We start from the raw sequence: 23,112 nt of genomic DNA, 5'->3' as shown, positions 1-23,112 counted from the left end.
ATTGTCAAACTACTCATGTCATTTACGTGATCACATGTGGGTGCAATTTCAGATATGTAGGCAGAACTGTCAGATCATTGTATGTTAGAATTTCTGAGCATATCAGACTAATAAACAAACATGATTTATTCCATCCGGTAGCTAAACATTTCTCCCAATGTCCGCTTGGCGGGTTAAAGAATTTTACATTTTTTGGCGCAGAACACATTGCTGCTCATGTAAGAGGAGGTGACAGATTGAACCGTCTAAACAAAAGGGAAATGTCATGGATTTTTTCTCTTAACACTTTGCAACCATATGGTATAAATGTGGAATGGGAACTGAAACATTTTCTTCATGACTGATTTATTTGCATTTCCATATTCTTTTGTTCCTCATCCTCTTTCTTCCTTCCTTCCCCCTTCCCCCCCGCACTCTCCCGTTTCCCCTCCCCCCTCCTTCTCCCCCCGTCCCCCCCCTCCCCACCTCCAGTCCATCCCATACACTCTTCCCCCCCCCCTCCTCTCCCCCTTTCCCCTCCCCCCTCCCCCTTCCTTTACACCGCTTGTTGCCTCCATGTATTTACTTGAGGTTTTAAATATAACCATTAACTATGTGTTGATAGATTTATCATGTTGTACTATCATTACGGACTATATTATTGAATGTAAAAATGTGATCTTTTATAAAGTTACCAATATTGCTTAACCCCTTAGGGGTAACATTGATTTTGATAATATCTCATTTTCTCTATATACAATCTATTCCATGTAATTGGGTATATGATTACAGTAACAAAATGGATTTATTGCTTTAACAAAACACATTGTGTGCATTTATATAATTCTTTGTTTTTAACTATGACCTCATCACTAACACATTATTTAGTTTTTTTATTATTATATACATTTTCTGGGTAATTAGATACATACATATTGTTGATGACAACTATGTGGTCATTTTTATTGCGTCATATTTTAATTCACATCAAGGTTGTGGGTGTCTGATGGTATGCACCTGTTGCTTGTTCATTGGGCAAGGTACACAGGTGTGGCAATCTGTACAGACTATAACTGGGTGTCTTTTATGCAAGCGGATCACTCTTTGACAAAGGCCTTGCAGGCTGAAACGCGTCAGAGGATCCGCTTGCACCTTGTGAGAATAAAGCTTTTTCTACATTCTGGGGCTGTGATCCAGGTGGCAATCCCTCTCCCTGGTTCTGAGCATCGAAGTGGTGCCCTGTGGTCTGTGGGGGGAGGGAGATCATAGAGCATCAATATAGTTAGAGGATCCCTTCCCTTGGCCTCCCTCAGCCTATAAGGACCCTGGGGTATAACTGGGGGTAAGCAAATGAGTTGGGGGATAGAGACCACACTCTCCACAAGAGCAATGTAAAGTGGGCTTAGTTAGAAAGGCAGAAATCAGATCTTAGACTTATCTACCTTGACCAAAAAGAAAAGGGGAGTTGCAATAATCTTCCATAATAGATGTTGATTCAAAATAGACTCAGTAAAAGAAGACAAGGAGGGTAGATATTTAATACTCACAGGTTCAATTGACGCTCACCTTATAACCCTAGCCTCAATATATTCCCCTTGCGAACACGACCCTTCCTTTTTCACCTAAGTCTTTAGCATCCTAAACAAAGTAACAAAAGGGCAGTTGATAGTAGCCGGCGATCTCAATGCGGTCCTGAACCCCAAATTAGACATGTCTGGCCCACTTAGAATGAATAACAAAGACAACCCAGCCATTTGAGGTTAGGCCTACGAAAAAACAATCTCGTAGATATATGGAGGGAGCTCCATCCCTTTGAAAGAGATTATACCTTCTTTTCGCACCCCCACTCAACCTCTAGCAGAATCGATTATTTCTGTGTATCGAGCAGACTGGTCCCAAAGATCTCCCATATGGGATCCATGATATTTCATGGTCAGATCATGCACCAATAGAGCTATGGTGCACCCGATTAAGCCTGGACAGACCTGGCGCAAATTGGAAACTTAATGAATCTCTTCTGAAAATCCCAGAAGTCTCTCGGCTAATAAATAGTGAAATAGACCAATTCTTTAGACTGAACAAAGATAAGGTAAATTCTCATTCGACTCTCTGGGAAACATATAGCAAAACTACGAGGCGCTTTGATCAGTATTGCAGCCAAAAGAAAGAGAGAAAGGAATGCAAAAATGATGCTGCTACAGACAAAACGAATGCCCTCTCAAAAAAACATAAACAAGATAACAGTCCGGCCAACATTAAAGAAATAAAAATGTTAACATTGAACTGAACCTACTCTTAACCTCCTGGGCTGATAACTCTCTAAATTGGTCATGAAGGACATTTTTTGAGAAAGCGAACAAGCCACATACCATAGCAAAAGATGAGAAATAAATCTCCGTATGGTGCTTCTAATTCCCAGGATGGTCCAATGTAGGCAATATAGCCCAGGAGTCAAGGGTTAAGTCAAATCAGTGCAAATGTATAGACATGTGACAGGGTATATAGCTCACCAAATAAAGCCTAATATGGACAGAAAAACAAATGGCCACCCTCAAAATGAAACCACAAAAAAGCCCTTATATAAAGGGACTCCTAGTGTAATCACTATGGAGAGGGATGGTATCCTGAACCAAACGCTGGAGCCATGCAGATACCCTATAGTCACAGTCACAATGTAGTATATATATAGATAAATGACTCACATGATAGACCCCTTGAACTCCATAAATGCGTGCATCCGTCCGTGGTATAGATCAAATATGCGTGGAGAAGTGGTGGAGCACAGCTGAAAAAAGTAGGGCTGGAGGCAGATAGATGAAAATTAAAAATGCTTTAATAGAGATGCATGGTAGCAAAGGCTACATAAAAAGGGTCCTCTAATGCATTTCGCGCTGAATAGCGCTTTATCAAAGAGCGACCTATGTCCCCGCTGATCCCCCTTATATGCCAGTCAATGCGGAAGTGCTTTCGCGCCAAAAATCAGTCAGAAAGAATCTGGCTGAAGCTGAGTCCCCGTATGCACTACGGTGGCCTCATAGGGTAGAAATACCTCCGCGTTGAAAAGGCAAAGGCGGATGTGGAAAGCAAATATACAACTTGATGCTAAATCGATATATTAAACAGATACAAAACGAACAGAATAACAAAAGGTTAATATATATATTAAACAAAACAATAAATGAAACAAAGGAACAATATACTATACAAAAAAAGAAAATCAAGAATAAAAACATAATCTAACTACAGCTAAACCCCGTTATAACGCGCCTCGTTATACCGCGATTCGGTTATAACGCGGTTTTCCCGTGGCTCCCGTTTTTAAAAAAAAAAAAAAAAAATTTTTTTTTGCACACTGCACACACTGCACACACTGCACACACTCACTGCACACACACTGCTCATTGCTCACACTGCCACACTGCACACACACTGCACACTGCACACACACTGCTCATTGCTCACACTGCACACACTGACACACTGCACACACACTGTACACTGCACACACACTCCTCATTGCTCACACTACACACACTGACACACTGCACACACACTGACACACTGCACACACACTGCTCATTGCTCACACTGCACACACTGACACACTGCACACACACTGTACACTGCACACACACTCCTCATTGCTCACACTGCACACACTGACACACTGCACACACACTGTACACTGCACATACACTCCTCATTGCTCACACTGCACACACTGACACACTGCACACACACTGCACACTGCACACACACTGCTCATTGCTCACACTGCACACACTGACACACTGCACACACACTGCTCATTGCTCACACTGCACACACTGACACACTGCACACACACTGTACACTGCACACACACTCCTCATTGCTCACACTGCACACACTGCACACACTGCCACACTGCACACACACTGCACACACACTGCACACAAACTGCACACAATTATTATATAGAAATAAACAGACAACTGCACTTTAACAGATGTATTTTGCCTGTACAACATCTTGTGACTTTTGTTTGACAAAGTTAAGGGGGTGGGAAGTCATTGTGCTGTGGGGGGGTGGGGGGTGGCGGGGCCCTGCGCTGCGGCTACGGTGGGTCCTGTACTGCGGCGGGGGGGGGGGTTAGCGGTCTGTGTGTGTGAGTGCGAGTGCCTGTCTGTGTGTGTGTGTGTGTGTGTGAGTGCCTGCATGTGTGTGCGTGCGTGTGTGTGTATGAGTGCGTGAGTGCCTGTGTGTGTGTGTGTGTGTGTATGTGTGTATGTATGAGTGCTCCAGCCCGAGTCCGTGGAGGGAGGCGGGGGGGAGAGTAGCGGGTCCCTCCTGCAGCCAGTGGAGGGAGTGGGGGGAGAGTAGCAGCTCCCTCCTGCAGTCCGGGGAGGGGGGGGAAGAGTAGCAGCTCCCTCCTGCAGTCCGGGGAGGGGGGGGAGAGTAGCGGGTCCCTCCTGCAGCCCGTGGAGGGAGGGGGGGGGAGAGTAGCAGCTCCCTCCTGCAGTCCGTGGAGGGAGGGGGGGGAGAGTAGCGGGTCCCTCTGCTCAAGCCACGCCCCCCCTCCCTGTCAAACCTCCCACCTCCCGCTCACCTCCCGCTCCGGCTCTTACACTTACTTACACACACACTCAGACACTCACACACACTTACAGACACTCACAGACACTCACAGACACTTACGCACACTCACACACACTCACAGACACTTACGCACACTTACACACACTTACGCACACTTACGCACACGTACACACTCACGCACACTCACGCACACTCACGCACACTCATGCACACCCACGCACACTTATGCACACTTACGCACACTCACACACACTCACAGACACTCACACACTCACACACTCACACACACTTACACACACACTCAGACACTTACACACACTCTCAGACACTTACACACACTCACACCCACATACACACACCCATATACACACACACACACTTTCTCTCCCATATATACATACACACACACACTCTCTCCCTCTACACAGACGGGGGGTGGGGTCGGAGCAGAGGAAAGGCCGCGACCAGCACCACCACCCGCTCCCCCCCCTCCTCCCGCGCAGGCAGCAGGAGCACCGGGGACAACGGTGGGGAGAAGAAACCCCCCGCTACCACCTCCATGCAGGCAGCGGGAGCACCGGGCACGTGGAGGGATCTGAGGTAAGCGGCGACCTGAGGGACATCCCCGCTCCCATCTCCTGCCCCGCAGCCTGTCCCGCGGTGACAGGGGGAAGCGGGGACAGGAGGGACATCCCCGCTCCCATCTCCTGCCCCGCGGCCTGTCCCGCGGTGACAGGGAGAAGCGGGGACAGGAGGGACATCCCCGCTCCCATCTCCTGCCCCGCGGGCTGTCCCGCGGTGACAGGGGGAAGCGGGGAGCGGAGGGACATACCCGCTCCCGTCTCCTGTCCCGCGGGATGAATATGCGCTAAAGCGGCGGCCATTTTTTTTTTCTCGCGACCCCGTTAGTAACGCGGTGGTCTCGGGGTGGACCCCGAGACCCGCGTTATAACGGGGTTTAGCTGTATATTGAACTCTAAATTTGATAAGTGGGGACATAAATTCTAATACCCACACATGAACCCTAACTCATACCCTTAGTTATACATCTTATAGCAATTTACTCAATAATATATAATAATATAAACAACCTATTAACTAAATAGAAAAAAAGATAAATAATCTTATAATAAAACTAAATAATAATGGATTACTAACCATATTATTTAAAGAAATACATCTGTACAGTATATAAATGAAATAGTACAAAAAATAAGAATACTATATATATGTAAATAAACTACAATTAGATAGACCATTAGAATAAAAAATACATCACAGCTAGTAAATTTATTAAACACATCCAGAACCAAAATATGTGAATATATAAAATTGATTCAAAAAATGATATATATTAAGAATGTATGAAATACAACACTTTAATAATAATATAGCAAACTAAATAACCCATAAATGATGGAAAAATAAAAGAATCACCCCTTATTTTACTTAAAGTATGAATACAAATCTAACTATAAAGACATAAAAATATAAAGACTAATCTAGGAAATGAAATGCTATTATAAAAAGTGTATTAATTCCCAATCTTGATTGATCCCATTCGGGTGTAAGGAATCCATGCTAAAGATGCAGAACATCTCTCGTCTATTGAGCATGTTCAGTCTGTCACCTCCCCTAATGGGTGGAGGAACATGCTCAATAGCCGAGAAGGTGAAGTTCTGGATACCCCGCTGTGCACAATGTGCAAAATGACGTGACACTGGATGTGTAATGGTACGATTTTTTATGGCTCTAACGTGCTCCATAATCCTGACTTTTAAAGGTCTAATGGTGCGTCCAATGTAGCGCTTACCACAACCACAGTTCAGTATGTACTGTACACAATAAAATTCGAATTACAATTAATAAATGTAGACACTTTAATATTCCTTTTAGGTTTACATGTTTGGATGCTTTTCAATGAAATGGCATATTGGCAGATGACACAATGAGCACATTTATAAAAGCCTTTTGGTATATTAGAAATATGTTGTGGATGATTTGAACGGAATAAACTTGGTGACAAAAAACCTGCCAATGATTTAGCTTTTTTGAAAACGAATTTCGGTCCATCTTTGACCACATGATGTAAATCTGTATCCAATTTAAGGGTGTGCCAGTGTTTGTGAATAATACCTCTAATAGAATCTGCCTGTTTACACTGTTGTGTAATTAAAAAGGGTACCCTATTCTCCATTTTTTTGGTCATGTTCTTTCTATTCCCTTTATGTTTGTAATTCTTTTTACCAATAAAGAGACTAGTGCGTTCAAGAGTTTTAACTGTATCAAGAGATTTAACAATATCAACCTTGTTATATCCTCTTTTTAAAAATCGATTGACCAAATCCTCCGCCAGAATATCAAAGGATTCCTCCGTGGAGCAGAGTCTTCTAAGTCTTAAAAATTGCCCCTTCAGAATCCCCTTTTTCAGGGGCCTAGAATGATTGCTACTAGCCATCAAAAACGCATTCCGCGAGTTTGGCTTCCTATGGACGTCTGTTTGAATGATTTTGTTGACATCTATATACAACATTATGTCCAAATAAGCAATGTGTTGAATATCAAAATCATAAGTGAATGTGAGATTATACTGATTAAAGTTAAGCGTGTTAAAGAAAGTTTCAAAAGAAAGACAATCACCATCCCAAATAAAAAGCAAATCATCAATATAACGTCTATAAAAAATAATGTGTTCTCTAAAAGGATTATAATCACTAAAAAGAAAGATAGATTCCCAGAAACCCATAAACAAATTAGCATAAGATGGTGCAAATGAAGTCCCCATAGCAGTGCCCTTTAATTGTAAATAAAATTGTGAGTCAAACGTGAAATAATTGTGTGTTAATAAAAATTTTATACTTTCAATCGAAAATGTGCAAAGTGAGACCGGTAATTTGGATAGATGGAGATAATGTTATTTACAATTAAAGGGCACTGCTATGGGGACTTCATTTGCACCATCTTATGCTAATTTGTTTATGGGTTTCTGGGAATCTATCTTTATTTTTAGTGATTATAATCCTTTTAGAGAACACATTATTTTTTATAGACGTTATATTGATGATTTGCTTTTTATTTGGGATGGTGATTTTCTTTCTTTTGAAACTTTCTTTAACACGCTTAACATTAATCAGTATAATCTCACATTCACTTATGATTTTGATATTCAACACATTGCTTACTTGGACATAATGTTGTATATAGATGTCAACAAAATCATTCAAACAGACGTCCATAGGAAGCCCAACTCGCGGAATGCGTTTTTGATGGCTAGTAGCAATCATTCTAGGCCCCTGAAAAAGGGGATTCTGAAGGGGCAATTTTTAAGACTTAGAAGACTCTGCTCCACGGAGGAATCCTTTGATATTCAGGCGGAGGATTTGGTCAATAGATTTTTAAAAAGAGGATATAACAAGGTTGATATTGTTAAATCTCTTGATACAGTTAAAACTCTTGAACGCACTAGTCTCTTTATTGGTAAAAAGAATTACAAACATAAAGGGAATAGAAAGAACATGACCAAAAAAATGGAGAATAGGGTACCCTTTTTTATTACACAACAGTGTAAACAGGCAGATTCTATTAGAGGTATTATTCACAAACACTGGCACACCCTTAAATTGGATACAGATTTACATCATGTGGTCAAAGATGGACCGAAATTCGTTTTCAAAAAAGCTAAATCATTGGCAGTTTTTTAGTCACCAAGTTTATTCCGTTCAAATCATCCATAACATATTTCTAATATACCAAAAGGCTTTTATAAATGTGCTCATTGTGTCATCTGCCAATATGCCATTCCATTGAAAAGCATCCAAACATGTAAACCTAAAAGGAATATTAAAATGTCTACATTTATTAATTGTAATTCGAATTTTATTGTGTACACTGGCGACACACTTTATTCGAGCTCGGCTAGTCCCACGAATTCGGGTATACCCGGGTGTATTGAGGTTTGTGACTGTTTTCTGCCCGAGTGCATTGAGGTATTTTCCATGCAGGGATTGAAGCATTTTATTCCCACTGGCTGCAATACTGCACAGTATATATATATATACTGCATTACAATTCATGAATTTATGCCATCTGGTAGACACGCGAAGCATTGCAGCCTATTAAATCCTAATCATTATCATTTAACAGATCAGCCGCCCGTCAGCCAGGCATGAACCCAGGCTGGGAAGGCAAACGCAACGGGGCTTGTCAGAGGTGAGGAGCGGCGCATTCCAGGTATCTGCCAGGTACATACTGGGTATTTGCTCGAATAAAGTGTGTCGGTGCAGTACATACTGAACTGTGGTTGTGGTAAGCGCTACATTGGACGCACCATTAGACCTTTAAAAGTCAGGATTATGGAGCACGTTAGAGCCATAAAAAATTGTACCATTACACATCCAGTGTCACGTCATTTTGCACATTATGCACAGGGGGGTATCCAGAACTTCACCTTCTCGGCTATTGAGCATGTTCCTCCACCCATTAGGGGAGGTGACAGACTGAACATGCTCAATAGACGAGAGATGTTCTGCATCTTTAGCATGGATTCCTTACACCCAAATGGGATCAATCAAGATTGGGAATTAATACACTTTTTATAATAGCATTTCATTTCCTAGATTAGTCTTTATATTTTTATGTCTTTATAGTTAGATTTGTATTCATACTTTAAGTAAAATAAGGGGTGATTCTTTTATTTTTCCATCATTTATGGGTTATTTAGTTTGCTATATTATTATTAAAGTGTTGTATTTCATACATTCTTAATATATATCATTTTTTTGAATCAATTTTATATATTCACATATTTTGTTTCTGGATGTGTTTAATAAATTTACTAGCTGTGATGTATTTTTTATTCTAATGGTCTATCTAATTGTAGTTTATTTACATATATATAGTATTCTTATTTTTTGTACTATTTCATTTATATACAGATGTATTTCTTTAAATAATATGGTTAGTTATCCATTATTATTTAGTTTTATTATAAGATTATTTATCTTTTTTTCTAATTAGTTAATAGGTTGTTTATATTATTATATATTATTGAGTAAATTGCTATAAGATGTATAACTAAGGGTATGAGTAAGGGTTCATGTGTGGGTATTAGAATTTATGTCCCCACTTATCAAATTTAGAGTTCAATATAGTTAGATTATGTTTTTATTCTTGATTTTCTTTTTTTGTATAGTATATTGTTCCTTTGTTTCATTTATTGTTTTGTTTAATATATATATATTAACCTTTTGTTATTCTGTTCGTTTTGTATCTGTTTAATATATCGATTTAGCATCAAGTTGTATATTTGCTTTCCACATCCGCCTTTGCCTTTTCAACGCGGAGGTATTTCTACCCTATGAGGCCACCGTAGTGCATACGGGGACTCAGCTTCAGCCAGAATCTTTCTGACTGATTTTTGGCGCGAAAGCACTTCCGCATTGACTGGCATATAAGGGTGATCAGCGGGGACATAGGTCGCTCTTTGATAAAGCGCTATTCAGCGCGAAATGCATTAGAGGACCCTTTTATGTAGCCTTTGCTACCATGCATCTCTATTAAAGCATTTTTAATTTTCATCTATCTGCCTCCAGACCTACTTTTTTCAGCTGTGCTCCACCACTTCTCCACGCATATTTAAGCCACATACCATGCTAGCAAATAAATTGAGAAACAAACTCCCAAACTATAATATTCAGGCCATAAGATTAAAATCAGGAGCTCTCACAGCAAACCCAAAATTGATAGTAGAAGAATTTATGAAGACATATAATGGAGAAAAAGTAGCACGCAACCTTAATACAAAAAGAGCTCTGCGGGATTTTCTAGCATGCTCAAACCTACCAAGATTGAATGATTAGGAAAAGGAAATACTTGGGCCGGACTTTACTATGGAAGAAATCACCCAAGTGATCAAAAACCTGAAATCATCTAAAGCCCTGTTTTTTCGGGTCTTTACTATAAAAAAATACATTAAATTACTAGCCCCACACTGGCTCAGAATGTTCAACAGCTAGCAGGGGTCTCTTTACTGGAACACATGCTCCAGGCGTCTATATCCCTAATCTATAAACAAGGAAAAGATCCCCTTGATTGTAAGAGTTATAGACCAATCTCTCTTATAAACACGGATGACAAAAACTACTCTAAATTAATTGCCAATAGATTAAGTCATATCCTACCTAGACTAATACACCCAGATCAAGTCAGATTTATAAAGGATTAACAGGCAGCGGATAACACACGACGAATCATTGTTCTGGTAGAAATAGCCAATTCAAAACAAGTGTTAAGACTTGATGCAGAAAAGACCTTTGATGGGATTGACTGGGCATATCTAAAAGCCACGCTTGGAACATGTGGTTTTGGAGAAAAGATAATGACCACAATCTTATCATTGTGTAACGGGTATTCCACCCCACCCAATCTCATATATAGTGTGGGTGAGTAGAACATGCAGTGTTACCGGTGTGGTCTGAGCCTCCGCTAATGAGAGCCTGGGGTGAATCCTCTGGAACGGATCTTCTTTCAGCGCCTCCACCTATGTAGGATTCTATGGATGTGTAGAATGACCCTACATAGGAACCCAATCAGAAACCACACACACAGTGATTTATATTATAACTAATGACTTTACTACAAAGAATAATAATAACCTGTGTCCCTCTCACGAGGGGACACTGACAGTGACGTCTCGCAGGACGATTCCCCGACACCAGGTGATCCCATCCAGTGTCCCAAGAACCCCACCCAATGTCCCGTACTCCTACAGAGATAGTCACTGGGTGACTGCGCAGTCACTAAAACCTCTAGGCCTGTTGGTGCACATGTGATGACATAATACCTGCCGAGCACTCCGGTGCTCGGGTCAGCAACAAGCTTCTAAAAGGATCAGTCGAGCGATGCCTCCTTCTGATCCTCCACTGTACTCCTTGAAACGTGGACCGCTCGAGCGGTCCCACTCCGGAACAGTCTCTGTGGACCCCAACGTGGGTCCAACCGCTTTCCGGGAACAGCAACATGACACACCCTGCACTATAGGCCGTCCCTATAGCACAGCATCCTTAAGTGGCTTAAGGGTCAATCTCCTAGGGCATTCGGAGTTGCCTATCCTATATAGGTAGGTCTTGTACCCACCCTACTCATAATACAGGCCCTGGGCCATGGATCCCCGGACTGGTTACCGCTATGAACCCCCCCCAGTTGTCTCGTACTACGCGCAACGCCGCCCTGGGCAATGGCTCCCCGGATTGGTTACCGCTATGAACCCCCCCAGCGCCTCGCCACTCGCAACACGGACCCTGGGCTATGGCTCCCCGGACAGGTTACCGCTATGAACCCCCCAGCTGTCTCGCCAGTGGCAACTAATTCACCTAAACGCCTGCCGCAACGCTCTGCAGACTAACCTCAGCCCCCTTTAATCCCTGGCTATTCCCCAGCTCTGACTACCATGAGTGACAGGGTCCCTCTCTGAGACTATCCCTGGCAACACTCACTAACCTGGGGTAATACAGGGTTAACTGGGACCTTAGGGCCGCTGGCCTAGTGCAAGGAGTCCCCGGCTCCTGCACCCTACCTCCTTCCTTTGTCTGCCTCCTTGCTCTGCTTCTTCCTGACTGACACGCAGCTCCAGCCCGCCAAATGTATCTATCTCCCTCCAGGGCAGTCCTTCAGCCCTATTGGCTCCTATGAGGCACCTGGTGCCTTCCTCGCTAAGCACTATGGGAATTGTAGTCCCTGGGCGCCTGTAATAACATTGGGGCCGCATGCGTGCCTTTCCTACACCTGCACTAACCCCTAATGGCCGCCGCAACCTTTCCCTGTCTATCCCTACTCTCGCGCGACCCTCTAAAGGCTGGCTGTATTCCCTACCTACTTCTGCGCATGCGCGACTCTCCTGGCCTGTTCCTGCCCTCGCGCGACTCTGCCCTGAATCTGGGGCTCTAACTGCGCATGCGCGACTAAGGGGCAATGGCGGCACCCTGCCCGCCCGGCTCCGGGAGCGCAGGGAGCCCTGCGACGCGCGTGCGGCCTTAGCAACCGGCCGCACGCGTCCCCAGCAACCCCCGAGCCGGACCTGGCGGCTCTCACCTGTTCGATCGCCGCGCGGGGCCGCCATTGGCCTCGGCGGCGCCCGCGATCGAACACCAGGTGAGGGGGGTGCTGCTCAGCAGGGGAGACCCGGCTACAATTGTATTTAGGCCTAGCCTCTAGGGTTTTACACAGGGCTTCCCCTCATATCCCTTTAAGATCAAAAGTGGCACGAGGCAGGGATTCCCCCTCTCCTGTCCTCTTTGCCCTGTGTATGGAGCCACTGGTGGCCCAAATCCGTCGTAGTCCAGATATTTCAGGACTCGAATTCAACAACCAAACACATAAAATCGCACTTTATGCAGACAATGTCTTCCTGGTCCTGTCCAAACCCCTGACCTCACTACCAAATCTATTCAACTTGCTAGGGAAATTTAACAAAATCTCAAGTTTCAAAATTAATCAATCCAAGTCAGAAGCGTTAAATATACATCTACCAAAAACTTCATAGCGCTCAATTGTAATTTTAATTGGCTACACAAAGCTCTCAAATATTTGGGAGTATATATCACCAATGATTATAACTCTTTTTAGAAGGCAAATTTCCCTAAGCTAATTCAGTGCTTAAGAGAGGATATTGGATGATGGTCAAAGCACAATATATCTTGGATTGGGAAGATATATAGTGTAAAAATTCACCTCCTCCCACGCATACTATATCTATTCCAAACCCTGCCGGTGCCACAGAGACTGAAGGAAATACTCTCACTTCAGTAAGTAATCTCCAAGTTCATATAGGGGGTAAAAAAAATGAGAGTAAGAAAACAGGCCCTTCTGAAACAAATTACAGAAGGAGAGCTGGCGGTTGAGCAGCTCAATTGTGCCAAATCACTCAATGGCAGACTGTCTCGGAGTTGAAACGATGGGTAGCATTAGTGAGTGAAGTTTGCTCCCATTGGAGTTAAACAATCTGATTTGGAGTCCACAAATAGCGCGGGAAGCTATAAAATCGCTGTTATCCTCTATGGCCAATTCGTTGTCAATCTGGGAGGCATCTACATTTAAATGCGGTTTAACTACTAAAAATACACTGATGACATCATTATGGGAAAATCCAAATTCGCTCCAGGTGTGAATAGTGTCAACTTCTCAATATGGAAAAATAGCATACGTAGACAGAGATCTGGAGGGTTATAACAAGATCATTTGAACAAATTAAATCTGACAAAAACATCCCTCATTCTGAATTCTATAGATACCTCCAGATCAGGGCATTTTATAACAAACACAACCCTCATCCCTCATTGACCACTTTTGAAAAGCTCTGTCTTATAGAGACCGACACATGTGAACTCATATCACAAATGTACAGAGACGTAGTTGGTTCTGGCCCTAAAGTAACCCATAAACTAGGATACTGTATATGACGAAATGGAAAACAGACCTTGGAGAAGTCTTAGAACTGGATGAATGGACCCGGATCATTACAGCGGCTGCTAAAAGTTTGATATGAATGACATGAAAGGAGAATGAATATAAGGTACTGATGAGATGGTATCTCACCCCAATTAAACTATCACATTTTATACCAGGATACGCCCCATTGTGCCCGAGACAATGTGGAGAATCCGCAGACCAGTAACACATGCTTTGTTCCTGCCCTTGGATTGTCATCCTATGGGACAAAATCAAAGATTGGCTACAGAGGATTTTAGACCTCACAATTCCCCTAGACCCATGACTCTTCTATTGAACAGACCAAATACCGGGTCTAGCCAAAAGTGGAACTTAAACTAGTTGCTCACTTCGCAAAAGCAACGAGGTGTGAGATCGCAGCATTATGGAAACAGAATGAAATGTCTTCAATCCCCAAAATTCGGAATAGAATTTGGTTTGTATGCCAGATGGAAAATTTGACAAATTTGGTCAATGACTCTGGCAAAAATTTTCTAAAAGTCTGGATGCCATGGTTGGCTCAGACAGATATCCCAGGGGTGGAGATGACCACAATTCTGCTTTCATATTTCTAAATGCATTCTCCGTTGATGACAGGGGGAAAGCAGAGCCATCCAGAGTCCCTGAGACCAATAGAGTCAGGACTAAACTTGTCCCACACAGGATTTGAGGGCACAACTCTTAATTAAACTCAAAGACAACACACTTAGACAAAGTTCACAGGAAAATAAATCCAGAGAGATGAATGGACCCCCCTCCCACTCCTCCTCCTCCTCCCACCCCCCTTACTTTGTATTTTTATTGTTTCTTTTTTCTTTCTGATAGTGATATTAAATATGATTGACATTGGTAATTTTGAAGAAACAATGGATGTATGCTTTTTTCCTGTCCTGTTTTAAAAACCAATAAAAATCTAAGTTATAAAAAAAAGAACAAAAGAAGAAAAATATTTCTTAGTTTTATCAGAGAGAAAAGGGAACAAAAGGTAACCTCCAAAACAAGTGTCATAGTTTAGATCTGTATAACCTTAACCTCTGTACTTACAGTATCAACATTATGAAACATTGTTATTACCATCAAACATATACAGTAAATGGATGGAGAAGGAGGAGGAGGAAGGAAGGAGACGTTAGCAAGCCTAAGGCTACACCTTGTCTTTAATTGATATGATAAAGTAAACAATCTTGCTTGGTTGTTAATCAGAGAGGTGTGCAGCTTCTTGTGGGTGGGAGATAACATACACTGGGCCAATATATTGTGAACATCTCTGGGGACAACACTGAGAAGTGTGCTCTGTGTTAAAGTGACCTGTAGATATGGGATATCGAGTTATTCTAGGAGTTGAACTGAGTTGGACAGGAGGACAATCAAAGACCCGCGAAGATACACTACTCTACAATCAATATTCTACAGTATAGCACTGCCACTCATATATTTTTCTTGCTGTTTGCCATTATTCTAACTTCACTGTCAATGCCCAACCCTCACCCACCACCGTCTACTAGCACAGCGGTGCACAAATTGGGGTGGGGTGTGCCCCCCAGAGGGGGCATGAGATCAACTGCAGGGGGCAAAGGGTTTACAGAGGCCCTGCGTGCTTCCCGAATGCACTTAAATGAAGTGCCGGGGAAGCAGCGAAGGCCTTTGTAAACCTTACTTACCATGGTTCAGCCGGCATCTGGAGATGCGACACCATGACGCCCAGACACTGGGAACCACGGCAAGGAAGAGGGATGGGGGCACGAGGAGAGCAGGACAGCTGGCAGGGGGGCGCAAGGGAAAAAGATTGTGCTCACCTGTACTAGCAAAACTTACACTGCCATGCCGCCTTTACTATTTATATTTGCTCTATCTTAATTTCTTTCCAATCTACACTTTTCTTTCTTCCATCCTCATTATAGCTCTAACTCCATTCATATATCTCCATCTTTCCTTCCTTTTAACTTCTTAGTTCATATGAACTCCTTTCCTATCGGCACCCCTTGACACTACTCAGCAATACTCCCTGCACAAAAGCACACCCATACAAATCCTCATCACACATTCTCTTTCTTTCCTTGATTCTCTTTCTTGCTTCTGAGGATATATCTCTCAATCCTGGACCCTGCCTTATTTTTACATTTTCTCATCCTCACCTCCCACATCCAACTTTACCTCCTTATGGTGTAAACTTCTAACCAAATACACATTCCCTGTCAACCTCCCTCCCCTCTTTCTCCTATGCTGTTTGGAATGCCCTCTCCAGTTCTAACATGTTCCTCTCCATAATGACATTTTTTCAGTCATTCTCTACTCCTTTATGCCATAACTGAGATTTGGCTCATTCAGTCTGACTCTGCACTTGAAACTGCCCTCTCTTATGGTGGCCTTTGTTTATCCCACACAATGTGCCCTGATGGCAAGAGTGGAGGTGTTGGGCTCCTCTATTCTATTTGCCGCTACGAAACACTTCCTATACCTTTCTGTCTTCCTTTTCCTTCCTTTGAGGCTCACACTATCCAGCGTTTTTTTCCTCTCCCTCTCCAGGTGGTGGTCATCGATCTCATACCAACACTACACTACTCATCCCCCTCTGCCTTTTTCTCAGACTTGGAATTCTTGCTCTCCTTCTTTTGCTCCTCAGACTCCCTTTCTTTTCTTCTTACGGACTTCAACTATCATATTGATGACCCCTCTTTCCTTTGGTCTTCCCGCTTTCTCTCTGTAAAATCTTCTTTTGGCCTTCACCAATGATTATTATCAGCTAGTGCTAACAGATTTTTCAGTTGCTTTGTGACAAGTTTTAGCTTTTTTGAACTTTTGACTGGACACTCTGAACGCTCATTTTGTCCCTGGAGGCATAGACGCTGCAAGCCCTTTTGCATGTTACCCACAGACACTACAGCTGGCCTTCCTGCCGCAAGCTGTGTTTCCTGAAATCGGGATCGCAACAACAGCTGAGAGTGTGACGTGCGAGGATCACCTCTGCAACGGAGCCAGTCAGCTGTGAGGGATTTGCCACCCATCCTCCCCTGAGCAGACGGCCGTCCTGCACGGCGCTTAGGAGTGGGAGGAGAAAAGATGTCAGTGACTCTGAGGAGGTTACAGCAGGTGCTTTTGCGGTGGATGAATCAGCTGCACTGTTCATGGCATAACATTAAATTGAATGTGTGAAGGATACGATCTATATCAGCCCTGTGAAGTTGCTATTTGTCACATGGTCGTTACCGGACATTGGCATTCTAACTACACACTTACCTGTGATACTGTCATCGGCTGGAACCTGGATGGGGTTCACCGACTTCCATCTCTGCAGCATTTGATATTGTGGACCACCACATCTCCTTCACATTCTCCATACTCTTGACATTCATAACAATGCTCTTTCCTGGATCTCCTCTTACCTCTCCCAGCGTACTTTCAGTGTCTCTTTTGCAAACATCTCCTCCTCTATCAATCTCTCTGGGGTACCCTAGGGCTCTGTCTTGGGACCTCTTCTCTTTTCTCTTTACACACTCTCTCTAAGTGACCTAATCACTTCTCTTGGGTTCAAATATCACCTCTATGCTGATGACACACAAATTTACTTTTCTACCCCTGACCTTACACCTGCGGTACAGACTAAATTTCTGAATGTCTGTCAGCTATATCATCCTGGATGGCCCTCCGCCTTCTTAAAATAAACATGGCAAAAACAGAGCTCCTCATACTTTGAGCTCTGGTTACCCTCTGCTTCCATACTATGTAATTAAAATAATAGTTAAAGTAGCTTTATTACCTTTGCGGCTAGTCACTAAGTTACTGTAGGGGTTAAACTGGCATATCCAGTTTGTTGGGGGTAGAGGGGGTGGGTGATGAAGGTAGTTGACCAAGGGTGGGTGTTAGACCTACCAAGAGGAATGCGGGAGGGGTTAATCCCATTATTACCATAACGGTAGTAACAAATAAGGTAATTAAGGGGTTAACCCCTCCCGCTACCCACCCAGGAGACATTTCAACCCACTGTCACAAATACTCTCTTCACCTGCCTCCTCTATCCCCCAACAAACCACACAAGAATGAGAAAATGCCCTAGTAGCCAAATACTGTATGGCTACTGGCGCTTTGCCCAATGAAACATACAGTACAATAACATACTCCGCGGACTGGCAGTATACTTCTGCAGTTTCCTTTAGGAATACTGCTAAATACATCTGACTGCATCTGTACACGTACACTTTTTTCTTGAGGTTTTTTTTATTATAAATATGTACACATTGCTGGTATCTCTCTCTCTCCCATCCCTTCTTTCTCTCCCCGCACCCTCTCTCCCCATCTAAAGAAGAGGAGACAGAATCTCAGTAAATTGCCCTGAGCGAGGGGGAAGGAGACAAAGGGTCAGACACTCTCACTCTCACACTCTCTCATTCTCTGACATTCTCTCTCAGTCACATTATCTCTCTCAGTCACATTATCTCTCTCTGACACTGTTTCACTCTCTGACACTCTCAATCTGACATTCACTGTCACTCTCTGACCCACCCTAACTCTCTTACACAAACACTCACTCTCTGACACACACACACACACACACACACACACACACACACACACACACACACACACACACACACACACACACACACACTCACACACACACACTTCCTCTTTCTCCCCACCACATCCTCTCTCCCCCAACCTTACAATACACACACACAAACACACAAACACAATAACCCCGCACAATACACACACAATATCCCCCTCCCAAAAATACACACATACTGCCCCCTCCCCCACAACACATAAACAATGGCTCCCAACAATACACATACACTGCCCCAACAATACACAAACACTGACCCCTCCCCCACATTACCCACACAAAAAACCCTCCTCCATAAAACACCCACCCGCACAATACTGTCACACAACCCTAACAAAACACCCACTTCCACAATACCTCCAAAAAAATCCTACCCCACAAAATCCACACCCCCATAATACTGCCACAGAACTCCTCTCCCCTGCAACCACCCCATCTCCACATAACCACCCAATACTCCTTTCCATACCTTACATTAGGGGGAGCCTTTGGTGCTGAGCGGGCCCTACTTCTGGCATATACCAGTGGGGTGCTGAGGCATGCATGAGAGGGGGGAATAGGACCAGTGGGTTACAGTGGAGGCCTCTGGACACTACTTCCAGCGCTGGCCATGCCACACAGGTGCTTGTACTCATATCCCAGAACTCCCTACAGGTGTGAGCGCAGAGTGTGTCTGCAGAGTGTCCATGGTCTGCATTGAAACACCCAAATGTTTGCCTGTCCTGCTCTACAATCTGGCTTTCGTACTGCTCAATCTACAAACACAGTCCACACTAAAATAACTAATGACCCTCAAGCTGCCAAAAACAAAGGTCATTACACTCTGCTCATATTACTCAATCTCTCTGCAACCTTTGATACTATGGACTCTTCTTCACATTCTCCGTAACAGAGCTCTATACTGGATTTCTTCTTACCTCTCTCATCGTACATTCAGTGTTTCATTTGCTAACACCTCCTCCTCTGTCGATTTCTTTTCACGTTCTTTCTAGGTGGCCATATCACATCTCTTGGTTTACAAAATTACCTCTATGCTGATGAAACTCAAATGTACTTTTCAATCCCTGACCTTACATCTGCTGTATAAACCAAAGTCTCTGAATGTCTCTGCTACAGTATATCATCCTGGATGGCTATCTGCCACGTTAAATGTAACATTTAATGATGGAGCTGCTTCCCCCTTTTATATCACTGTTGGCAGCACTATCATGCACCCAGTATCACAAGCACACTGCATAGATATCACATTTGACACCTCCCTCACATTCTCCTTTAACATTCACAATATAGCCAAAACCTCTCGTTTTTTTCTCGATAACATTGCAAAGATACGCCCTTTCCTCTGTGGCTTTAATTCTAAAACTGTAACATAGACCCTCATCCTCTCCTGTCTAAACTATTGTAACCTTCTATCGTCTTGCCTTCTTGCCTCCCACCTGTCTCCCCTACAATCTATCTTAAACACTGCTACTATAATCACTTTACCCTCTCCTAAATATGTCTCACCATTATTCCTGTTGAAATCCCTCTCCTGGCTTCCTATTAAATCCCATATTATTCACAAATTTCTCCCCCTTCCTTTTTAAGCTATGCACTCCTTGGTCCCGCCTTAGGCCGAGTCCATAGACGGACAGGCCGTGCTGAGGCGTGCGGATGCTCCGCGCTGAGCCCCTGCATCCTCAATGAAGATGCCTTGAGAGGGGGCTCACGCGAGCGTCCGCAGGCGTGCTGACGAGTTGGAGGTTTCAGCCGAGCGCCAAGCTGTTTTTCAGCGCGCTGTCAGCTGAAAACCTCCAATCACAGCACAGCAGCGTCAACGTCACGGCGTCGTGACGTCGGCGGCATGACATTGACGTCAGTGCGTCGGGAGCGATTGGCCCAGCGACGTCACTGCCCCTCCTCCAACCACCTCCCCCGGCTCCCTTCGCGCACGCTGGCTCGCCTGCAAGTCCGTGCAATCGCGCTGACTGAAGCAGGCGAGCCTCAGCATTAGAGCGCCTCCGCTCTCCCCACACCTCTATGGCCCGGGCCTAACATCTCAGCGCTACTTTTTTGCTATTCACCATCCCAACTCTCGTATTCTGCTCAAGGATGTCATCTGTCCATCCCTTTGTTTCTAATGGTCTCTCTCTCTCTCCTGTGCTATTAAAAAAATGCAGCTGTTTATTTGTTAATTATACACTAATTACTTAGTAATAAATGTCCATGATCACACATTTAATATTATTAGTAGCCAAATGTGTCAGTCTTTTAATAATTTTCCTCAACTTGTAAATTGTAAGTCCTCTTTATCTGTGAGAGTTAGTACTCTGCAATCTGGACCGTCTATGATATGTGTTGGCCTTAGAAAATCCAGTGTTTCTCTTGTGTCTGCCCTTCTCAAACCCGGTTTACTGGAAACTTTAATTGGTAATCTATGCAGTCGCTTATGATTTTCTTTCCTTTCTTGTAAAGTGCTTTTTTATCCATCCTCTTTAACATCGCTTAAAGTAGCTTAATTCACCTTTCTGCTTAATTCCTCTTCCAACCCTGTTGTAGTATTCTCAGATTTTGTATTTTTTTACTTATATATTTATTAAAAGTGCACATGTTGGGACTTCCAGTGATGTCGCGGAGCATTGTCGGGTAGAAGAGGAGCTCCTGAAACCCTTGCAAACAACCCGCCGGAACGAGCGATTACCACCACAAAAATTTCCCCAAACTCACCCGAAGTGCCCAAGAAAGGGAGACAATGCCTACCAGGCCAAAAGGAAACATGGGCCAGGGGGTTACTAAGTATTTTGCCCCTGTGCAACGCCCATTTGAGCTGAGCGGCGACTCCCAAGATGGCGCCGAGGAGGCAATGCACGCAATGCACATGGAGGCAGCAGCTGAACCAGACACCTTAGAGTTGCAGGAATTCGGCCTAAACAAACAGTACTTTGAGTCCATTTTCCAAAAAATGAGAAGGGGATTTCAAGAAGACCTAAACACTGCCCTGGATGGTCTAAGAGAAGACATAAATGGCCTCACGAAACACACAGATAGCCTGGAGCGCAAAATAGTAGACGTGATTGGATCGCAATCCACGACGGAGGATGAAGTGATCAGATTAGGCAGAGGTTAATAAACTAAGGGATGCACTGGAGGACCAGGAAAATAGGGGCCGCAGGCAAAATCTACGCAAAGGAACATCCCAGAAGCGGTCACCTCTGATGTCCTCCAAGCTTACCTCTGCAAATTATTCCTGATCCTGGTTCTATCTGACCATGATTTAAAGATGGATCGGGCACACCGGGCACTTGGTCCCAGATCCACAGACCCAAACTGCTGCAGAGATGTGGTCGTAAAATTCCACATGTACTCTGCCAAATAGAAAATTATGGCCGCAAGCAGGAGATCGGGAGACCTCCAATAGAGGTCAACATGATCCAGATCTTCAGCGATCTGTTGAGTGCCACTATTGGAAAAAGGAGAGAGATGAAGCCCTCACTAATATTCTCAAAGATCGTGGCATCACCTACCGTTGGGGCTTTCCTTTCAAATTGATTGTCCTGAGAAATGTCCGACATCACACCATCTCCAGATCAGAAGACTCCCTGTCATTCCTGAAAGCACTGGGGCTAAGCCCTCCGCAGGATCGCAGGCCGACCCCCAGGGCCCCAGCAAACTCCGAAGAAGCAGAGATCCCCCGAGCCTCGGAGCACCTGGCCAATCAGAGGCTTCCCTGAGCTGGAGACCCCGGTTCTTCTCCCCCCAACTGATCCTGCGGCAGAGCAGCACCTGGGCACCTCCAACTCCTGGTCCAGGCCCTAGAGCCCTGTCTGAAGACCGCCTACCAGCAAAGCACCCCCTCAACTAGTCAACACACTCCCTGGACTCCCCCCTAAGCCCCCCCTTTCCCTCCTGGTCCACCTCAACCCCCGTTCCACTTCTCCCGCACCCCCTGGTCTGCTCCCTCCTCCCAGGACCACATCATACCCCTCCTCCCCTCCCTTCCTGTCTACAACCTACCAGACCCTCCGCACGTTCCCTCACCCCCCGACCACCTACCCAACCTCCGTTGGGCCCACTCAGCTGTTGGCCCCACTAATACCTCCCCCATCACTCACCACTCTTTGTGATGAACATGGCTCATGTCTGGCAGCCCCTCTCCTATCTGGTCCTGGCACCCGTTGGGCCGCTCCACCTTCACGAGTCCTGCTACCAGCGTGCACCAGTCTCTGGAGATTTATTGATTACCGCATCACCAGCTGACATCCCCAGAAGCTCCCGTGGCTTACGCAACAGGGATGAGAACTAGAACTTGGGTTTATTTCCCTGGACTGACCCGCACGGAAATGCAGGAAGGGGTCCTTCCCCCCTCCATGGTCTCCAAATCGCCAGATAAGCACTGCCCCACCACAGACCGGGAGTGCAAGGTTGTATACGTCTAAATCATCATCCTCCCGATAGCAATCTTTGTATGTCTCCCTGATGGCCTCTCACAGTTTCCCCAGAACTGACACGAACTTGAAGTATCCTCATCT

At 44.3% G+C, this 23,112-nt stretch overlaps 1 long non-coding RNA gene across 1 annotated transcript in view; it reads right to left on the bottom strand.

The window, feature by feature from the left end:
- LOC142491977 (uncharacterized) overlaps positions 1-22,475 on the bottom strand; it is a 29,835-nt gene extending 7,360 nt beyond the window's left edge. Inside the window, exon 1 of the long non-coding RNA XR_012800626.1 lies at positions 22,108-22,475. This is a non-coding gene — a long non-coding RNA (uncharacterized LOC142491977). The remainder of the gene's footprint in view (positions 1-22,107) is intronic.
- Positions 22,476-23,112: the final 637 nt, after the last annotated feature.

Source organism: Ascaphus truei, chromosome 4 (genome assembly GCF_040206685.1).
Source record: "Ascaphus truei isolate aAscTru1 chromosome 4, aAscTru1.hap1, whole genome shotgun sequence".
NCBI classification, from domain to species: Eukaryota; Metazoa; Chordata; class Amphibia; order Anura; family Ascaphidae; genus Ascaphus; species Ascaphus truei.
This window is presented reverse-complemented; position numbering and strand designations above follow the sequence as displayed.